The 8163-nt window shown below is 43.4% G+C and overlaps 1 protein-coding gene across 1 annotated transcript in view; it reads right to left on the bottom strand.

Annotated features, from left to right (window-relative positions):
* The window catches only part of LOC126494823 (C-C motif chemokine 3-like), a 21240-nt gene that overhangs the window by 11939 nt on the left and 1138 nt on the right, over nucleotides 1–8163 (bottom strand). The window lies entirely within an intron of this gene.

The following is an 8163-nucleotide window of genomic DNA, read 5'->3' as shown; positions in this document are numbered from 1 at the left end:
AATTAGCATCTCTATAAGATAACCTTCAAATTGCATAAGGAAAGAAACCCCAAACATCCTGACCAGTTTCAGTCAACACCTCTTCTCAGGTAATCCACACTTTAACAAAGGAAGCTAGGAGCAAGGCATCCTGGCTTTTGTTAAGGGCAGACAGCTTGTCTGCAGAGCTATGTATCAGCTCAAACCGGGGCAATGGCTTTTGTGGCATATCAGAATATGCGCCCACAGTGCAGAAAAGCACACGTGTCTCAGAATCGACATGTGTGTAGAGCCACTTGCATGTCAGAACCGGCACGCGTGTCCGAACCGGCACGCGTGCCAAAATTGTCGCGCATGTCAGAATCGGCACACATGTCAGAGACTGTCACGAGTGCCAGAATCGGCACGCGTGTCAAGACCGTCACGCGAGTCAGGCACGTGCGTCAGAATCAGCACGAGTGTAGAAAGGCTCATGCGATTCACAAACCGGCATGCGTGCAGTAAATCACACATGTCTCAGAATCGACATGTGTGTATAGCCACTTGCGTGTGAGAATCATCACGAGTGTCAAAAACCGTCTCGCGTGTCTGAATTGGCCCGCGTGACAGAATCGGCAGATGTGTCAGAGCTGCCATGCGTGTCAGAATCGGCGCACATCTCAAAAAGTCACACGTGTCAAAATTGGCACGTGTCAGAACCAGCACGCATGTCAAAATTGGCACATTCATCAGAATCGGCATGCGTGCCAAAAAATGTCATATGCGGCAAAATTGGCTCATGTGCCAGAATCGGCTTCACAGCAGAAACTGCCAGACATTCTGCTGGATCATGAAGAAAGTGACTGACAAATTGCCAAGATATGCAAAACAGCCTTCAAATTTCCTGCTTCATGAAAGTGTCTGCCAGATTCTATGGGTCTCTAGGTTGAAGATGGGTGCCCCAACATTATAGAAGAACTTTGGGTGACTGTCCAGGCCACAAGATGTTTGGTTAATTCTAGAGTTTTAGAAGTTTCTTACAATGCACTTTCTGTTTACTTAGGTAATATTATTCCTTTTGAGGTATTTTAAGAGTTGATGATAGATAGTTTTAATTTTCCTTAATTATGATAAAAGATGAATAAGATATGAAATTTTAGACTCACAAGGATAAAATAGATGCTAGCATATTTTCTTTAATTTTACCAGATACAAATAAACTAAATATCGTAACTGTAATTCCTGCTTGAACCTGTTTTGTTATATGTAATTTTACTATGTTAAAGTTAAAGCCTTGCTTTTTAATTAGACAGAAAAGGGGAGATGATGTGGAATGACCTTCTGTACATATGGTACTTTTATGATGAATAAAGCTGTTTGTGTCAATGGCAGAGTAAAACCAGGTGGGAAATCAGAAGAGACAGAGATACAGAGAGACACAGAGACAGAGAGAGAGACAGAGACAGACAGAGAGAGAGAGAGAGAGAAGGAAGAGTCAAAGAGACACTATGTAGCTGCCAGAGAAGGACAAACCAGAACCTTAGGAACTTTATTGGTAGGTTACAACCTTGTGGTGATACCCAGATTGATAGAAATGGGTTAATTTATCATGTAAGAATTAGCTAGGAATATGCTAGAGTCACTTGCCAAACAGTTTTGTAATTAATATAGCTTCTGTGTGGTGGTTTGGGTTTGAACAGTTGGGAAACAAAAGAGCAGTCGCCACCTACAACTCAGCTTAAAGAAAGGGCTCCTGCAGAAGACCCGAGTTCAGTTCCCAGCACTTATGCTGGGCAGCTCAGAACTGCCTATATTTCAACTCCGGAAGCACCAGATGCTGCTGACTTTCATGAACACCCACTCTTAGGTGCACATACCCATACATAGACACACACACACACACACACACACACACATACACCTATCTGCAATTAAAAATAAAATCTTTAAAAAACAAAACCAAAAGGTAAAATAAAAATGAAAGCAACTTGAGTCCCACAAGACGGCTGGGCTACACAACTGTAACATATATGTAGAGGGATTAGGTAAGTCCCATACAGGCTCTCTGGTTACAGGTTCAGTCTCTGTTAGCTTCTATGGGCCCTGGTTAGTGGATTCTGTAGGTTTTCTTGTGGTGCCCTTGACCTCTTTGGCTCCTATAAGCCTTCCTCCCCATCTTCTGCAGGATCCCTGAGCTCTGCCTAGTGTATGGCTCTGGATGTCTGCATCCGCCCCCATTATTTGCTGGATGAAGCCTCTCTGATGGCTATTGGGCTCGGCACCCGTCTACGAGTACAGCAGAATGTCATTAGGAATCACTTCATTGGCATTATTTTCAGTCATGTTTGAGTCTATCCCTAGTCGCTAGGTTATCCAGCCTTTGGGTTCTGGCACCCCAGGCATTGTCAGGCAGATCTGGACACGTATGAGGAGGTACAGTGCTGTTCCGTGGACCTGACCGCCCCCCCTCCCCCCGCAACAGCTCTCAGGGGATTGCGACTGGGTTACCCCGCTCTCTGAAACAGTTTGTGGGCTCAGGCTGGCTAAGGCTGTGTACCCGGTCTACATGCCTAGTGGCACTGCGGTGGTCCTTAAAGCAGTGGACCTAAATGATCATGATCTGGGCAGTTGCATGTGCAAGTGCCGGGACACGCGTGCTGGAGCACGGACCAGGACTGGAGCAGCTTGCTTCACCCACCTCTGTGTGCCCGGCCTCTGGATCTTGAGGGCGGCCGTTTTGAAGAAGGGAGGAAGCAGCATTCTGCAACTGAGGGCAGAAGAACCTCTGGGTTTCAAATGAAAGGAAACTACAGAAAGTTTTTGATAAAAATTTTTATGTTAACTGGAAAGCAAGAAAGAAGGCAGGAGATGGAAATAATAAAGGGAGGAAACAGGAAGAGAAATTTGTCCTAAATAGCCATGTTTATGAAATCAGGAAATGGGCTGAAGGTATATAGTAAGTTGTAGAAGGCCAGGTGATGTGGAATATGTTTGCTGTGTTTTTTTTTCATATCTGCAAATACTAAATATGAGGGTAAAAAAGCATAAAATAAGTTTAAAAATTGACCATACTAGGTTAATTTTGTTTAAGAAATTGTTTGTCTTGTTAAAGAGTTTTGTCAATTTCTTGAGAAAATTGTGTATGCTTGTTTTGTTAAAACGTACGTCTGTGTTTTCTGGTGTACTTGAAGTTTGGGTGCAAGTATGGAACTGAGATGAAAATGGTTTGGATACTGTTTGCACCAACAGCAGCCAGTCAACACCCACCACCTGGTTTAGAATTTATCTCTGAACTCAATTCAGATGAGCAGGAATTCAGATGTCAAATTTTGATGGAGGTAATGTTGAAACTGTTTTGTGTTGAGAAGCTGGCTCTAGAGTTAGCTTATGGCTCTTTCTTCACTAGACCCAGGCATGCTCATTTAAAAGGCTCCTCTGTGCCACTCTGTCAATCTGAGACCCGGACACAGCGACAAGGAAAAGAAAACAAAGCAGAACAGTAAAAATTTGGACTTGGTTTACGTGAATATTCTTCACTTTAAAATTTATAAGTTTATTTTGTTAAATATGATCAACAATCTGTTAAAGTTAAAATAAACTAGTTAAAAAGTTAACTAGTAACACTGGGATTTAGTAACTTAAAAATCTACGCACGAGTAATTTCAAAGAAACCATGAGGCATGTTTCTATTTTAAATTTTGGATTGCCATAGACGCCACATAATTTCACCACCATCTTGATTCGAGGTGACTGTGTGGAGTGGGCCTAACTAGGAGGCAACAACAACTCTCCCAGATAGTTTGGATTGGGATAGATTTTTGTGTTGGGGACTGCAGACCCTCAGACCCTGAATTTCCTGTGACCCCTTGCCTGTCGGAGTAAACACCTTGTTTTCCTGTGCTTGCAGCTGCTCTCGGCACGAGACCCTCGGGAGTTCCTGATAGCTGAAAGTGGTTTCTGGTGGGCTTGCAGCTGAAAAATCTCAAGAGCTAGGGTGTGGCTGTTAGTCAGGAGAGTCCCTAAATAAGCTACCCTGGAACACAATAAAATTGGCATTCTTGTTTCAAGGATGACCTGTGTGTGTGTGTGTGTGTGTGTGTGTTTCCATCGCCAGCCCCTTACCCGACTTGCGAACCATCCCGTAGTGTAGGCATGACACTACATTTTTGTATGATGATTCATCTCATGTCCTGAAAACAAGATATATATATATAATGTGTATATATATATGATTAAAAATATTAAAGCTGCTCCTCAATGCTTTTATACATAAGAATATACCTTGCTCTGGCAGTTAAACTTTGTAATTTAGAGACACCCAGGCAATAATGGCTTTAAAGACATAAAGAGATCATAGGGAAGAGCTGAGACTAGAGTCCCAAAGAAAGTCCAGTTGCAAGGATGGACCTTCATAGTGTTAGAAATGCCACTGCCAGGTGATAGTCACCAGAAGTACCAGCTACAATGGAATGCAGCAGGCTAGGGGACTTTTGTGCTTCTCCCCAGGAGTCAGCTTAACAGCTGGGTACGAACTTGTTCTGTTTTCACCCTCAGAATGGCTAATATAGGTTCGTTATTAGCTTCAATTCAAAATCATTATTTTATTGTTGGTCATTGGTGGCTCACACCTTTAATCTTTAATCCTATAACCTGGGGGGGGGGCAGAGACACGTGGATCTCCATGCAGATATCCTGACAACAATTTGTGTAGCTTTGTTAGGGTTTTGTGCCCCCCAAAATGACCACTGGTTTCAAAAATCTTCTTTACCCAGTCCCAAGATTGGGTACCCACTTTACCCAATCCCAAGATGCCAAGACATGTACTCCCTAGTTGTGGCAATTCCCCTTTAAAAGCTTGTCTTTTTCTGACCTTGGGAAGCATCTTCTTTTTACTCATCAGTGTGCTGGAGTTTGGTGGCCTGAGCTAAAGCTTGCTAAACTAAGACCCTCATGTATTTTGCATCAGATAACGACTCTGTGAGGTTCATTGATATGGGCATAACAAACTTTTGTACTCCAAAGAGCAAAAGAGAAGAAATATATACATCACATACAAAATGTGAATGCCCTTCCTATGCCAACAAAGGAAATTAATAATAGCCCACCCCTCAAACATTTCTAACTCCTTGCCTAGAACACAGGCTTGTATTTCCTTTAGGAAGATGCTCTTCCTTTTATTTGTCCAACATTAAATTGATATGAAATTACGTAGACATATGTACTTTGATTAACCTCAGCAAACAGCAAAATCTATCACAAGTAATTGGATAGTAAGTCATATTTAAAAGAACCTGAAGTTTTGTTTTGTTTTCTTCTCAGTGAAAACACACTCTTCCCTTAGCACCAACAAAAAATGGATTCCTGTAAGTCTGTCAGGGTCTGTCTGTCTTCCTAGAAACCCATCTAAGGGAGAGATTCCAACCTGGAAGCTGCATCTGGGTTGCCTGGGGCCACAGCTCACTTTGTACCTGACAGAGTTCATTAGCTCAGGCTTAGATTGGATTGGCTTCCTCCTCAAAACAGCTACCAAACACCCTGAGAAAGCCAGAGCACTCTACCATAGAGAAATATGGCCCTGGCTGAAGTCTGGAATGTCTGAATAGGAAAAGACCAGTAAGTGGTTTTAGTGTGCACCATCATGGCCCAGAGGCTCTTGAAATACTTGATGGGCCCACTGCCTAAAGGTTGGGGAAGGATTACAACTTGTGTTTCTAATTCCCAGGTGATGCTCACCTTTGGAGGAGCCACCATTGTCTTAGCAGTCTGCCTTGTGCCCTTTGGTTCTATTCAGATGGAAGCAACATATAGCCAAGGGGAGCCCCTCAGTGTCAGGAAGGCTCTGCCTTGAGTGCCTGGCCCAACACCAGCTTAGAACTGATGTTTACAGCTTTGTCAGTCAGCTTCCACCACAGATCTTGGCTTTTGCAGTCTCATGGTTTTCTGAGGCCTCTCTCCGTTCTCTGTGGTCTCTCACCTTCTCTGCACTTCTGCTGTTGCTTGGATACACAGTTTAAAGGTCCTGCTTCCAGACACACACTGAAGCTCTTAGGGTCTCTTGGGCTAACCTTAAAACATGAACAAGGAGGGCTGTTTGTTTGACAAGCCATGCAGATGGATAATCTTCTGTTTGCTAGCCACAAACCTTTTGCTAAATCTCCCCAGTCCAACAAGTTGTACTGGTCCTGTCCACTCCAGCTGTCATGAACACATGCTTCTCCCCTTTCTACTAAAGACATCTTAAGATGCACAGAGACACACCTGTAGACAGTGTCATCTGAAGCTGATGGGCTGCTAGAGGCAAACATAGGTTTTGGGGTGATCTCAGGTTATCTGGAATGATGGTGAGTGAAACACAGACACCCACATAATGTCGCTTAAAGCTTATGCAGGAGATTCCACTGTGACCTTGACAGCTCTGGCAGTTTCTGCAGGTAAACTGAGGTCTCCTACGGTTTGGGCAGCTGAACTAGCAACTCACTGGACAGCCAGGAGATATTTAAAGGGCCCAAAGTTCTCAGGTCAGCTTCCCTGATTAGAACAAAAATGGCTGGTTGATTGACAGTTCCATAGTTTGCAGGTAAAGTAAGGGGCTTAAGTAACTGCCCGCTTTGCTGGCGGAACTTCAGGAGAGCAACAATGTCACTTACAACCCTGCCAACATTGGGAAAAGGAGGCTTCAGTAATGGTAGCCTCTCCTTTTTAAAAAATACATTTCATTTGTTCGTTTTGTGTGCATATGGAGATCAGAAGATTATTTGAAGAAGTTGGTTCTCTCTCTACCCCATAGGACCTGGTACTAAACCATGCCATGAGGCTTGGTGGCAGGTACCTTTATCCATCCTGTCAGCCCCAGGAGTGCTTCTCTATTGGACCGCTGACTTGCTTGAGCTGGGGTAGCTTGACTGGGCGGTTGCTGCAGGTCAGTAGAATAGAAGAGTCTGCAAGTAAAAGTTGGGTGTGGAGACTTGGTTGCATCATTTATGTTCTTATTTTGGTCAAGTAGTTTAAGCTCTCTGAGCCCAGCTTTCCCTTTCTGTCAGGTGGGGATGGTTGATTGTGCAGTCTCAGGTGCACTGCCTCACTGGCAGGTGCTTTAGTCTGCTTCCAATCACCATGACAACACACCCGAGATCCTCAGTTCAAAGGAAGAAAAGTTTATTTCCCCTCATGGTTTCTGAAGATGACCAGGGTACTTTCAGGGAAATGGTGAGGCCTTATCACGGCAAAGACGGCATGTGAAGAAAAGGAATGAAGAAATAGGTCTTGCTGCTACCACAGAAATCCCATCCAGCCCCCTAAACCCATTAAAGTATGACTTCAATACAATTCACCAGGTCAGAGCCCTCAGCACCAATCACCTCTGAACACTGATGTACTGGGGACTAATATTTTAATACACAAGCTTTGGGAGCGGAAGGGAAGTGTGGCATGGTGGTGCCTTACATCTCAGCAATGAGGAGGCAAAGGCACTCAGATCTCTGAGCTTCTGGTCAGACCAGGTTAAGGAGTGAGACTTGACTCAAACAAAAACAAAAGCCAGATCAAATGGACAATGTACAAAAAACACCAAGTTTAGAGTAATCCTCAAAACAACAGTTCTTAAGAAAACTTAATTCCTGGCATGCATAACTAATTTACCACTTGATCATGTTTATTTAAAGGATGAACTTTTCTAGAGCAGGTTCATTATGAGTTGATTCACAAAATAGCCACCATTCCAGTGGTCCAGCGCCATACTTCCAGTATGAAGGTGAGTGCCCCATGGGAGCCCACCCATTTTCACCTTCCCACCCCTTCCCACACCCCTGGATTCTATTTCAGATCTTTTCATTATTTGCTGTTATTCCTCTTCATCCGTAATTCTGATTTTCCACGAAATAAAATAGAACTCAATTCCAGTCACTTTTATAAGAGCATATTTATTATTTCTCTGGTGTAAACAAAGCATCCATTGTTTCTTTGTCAGTATGTGACCTTGTCACTGTATCTACCTAGAACAGGCTGGTGACAGCCACTTCCACTGTCACCAAACACAGTGTGAGCAATGGGAGGGGGGGTGTTGGAAAGTACCCTGAGATCGTTCAGAACTAAGAGTCACAAACACAAGTGTGACAATAAAATAAATTACAAAATTAAATAATAATAAATTAAATTAGAATTGAAGTTGAGAGTCCCTGTGTGTGGCTACTTGGCAGCAAACAGTTT

This window comes from Alexandromys fortis, unplaced genomic scaffold (genome assembly GCF_014885135.2).
Source record: "Alexandromys fortis isolate MF-2015 unplaced genomic scaffold, M_Fortis_MF-2015_v1.1 scaffold_412, whole genome shotgun sequence".
Classification (NCBI taxonomy): domain Eukaryota; kingdom Metazoa; phylum Chordata; class Mammalia; order Rodentia; family Cricetidae; genus Alexandromys; species Alexandromys fortis.
The sequence above is the reverse complement of the archived record's forward strand: the minus strand, read 5'-3'. Positions and strand labels throughout refer to the sequence as shown.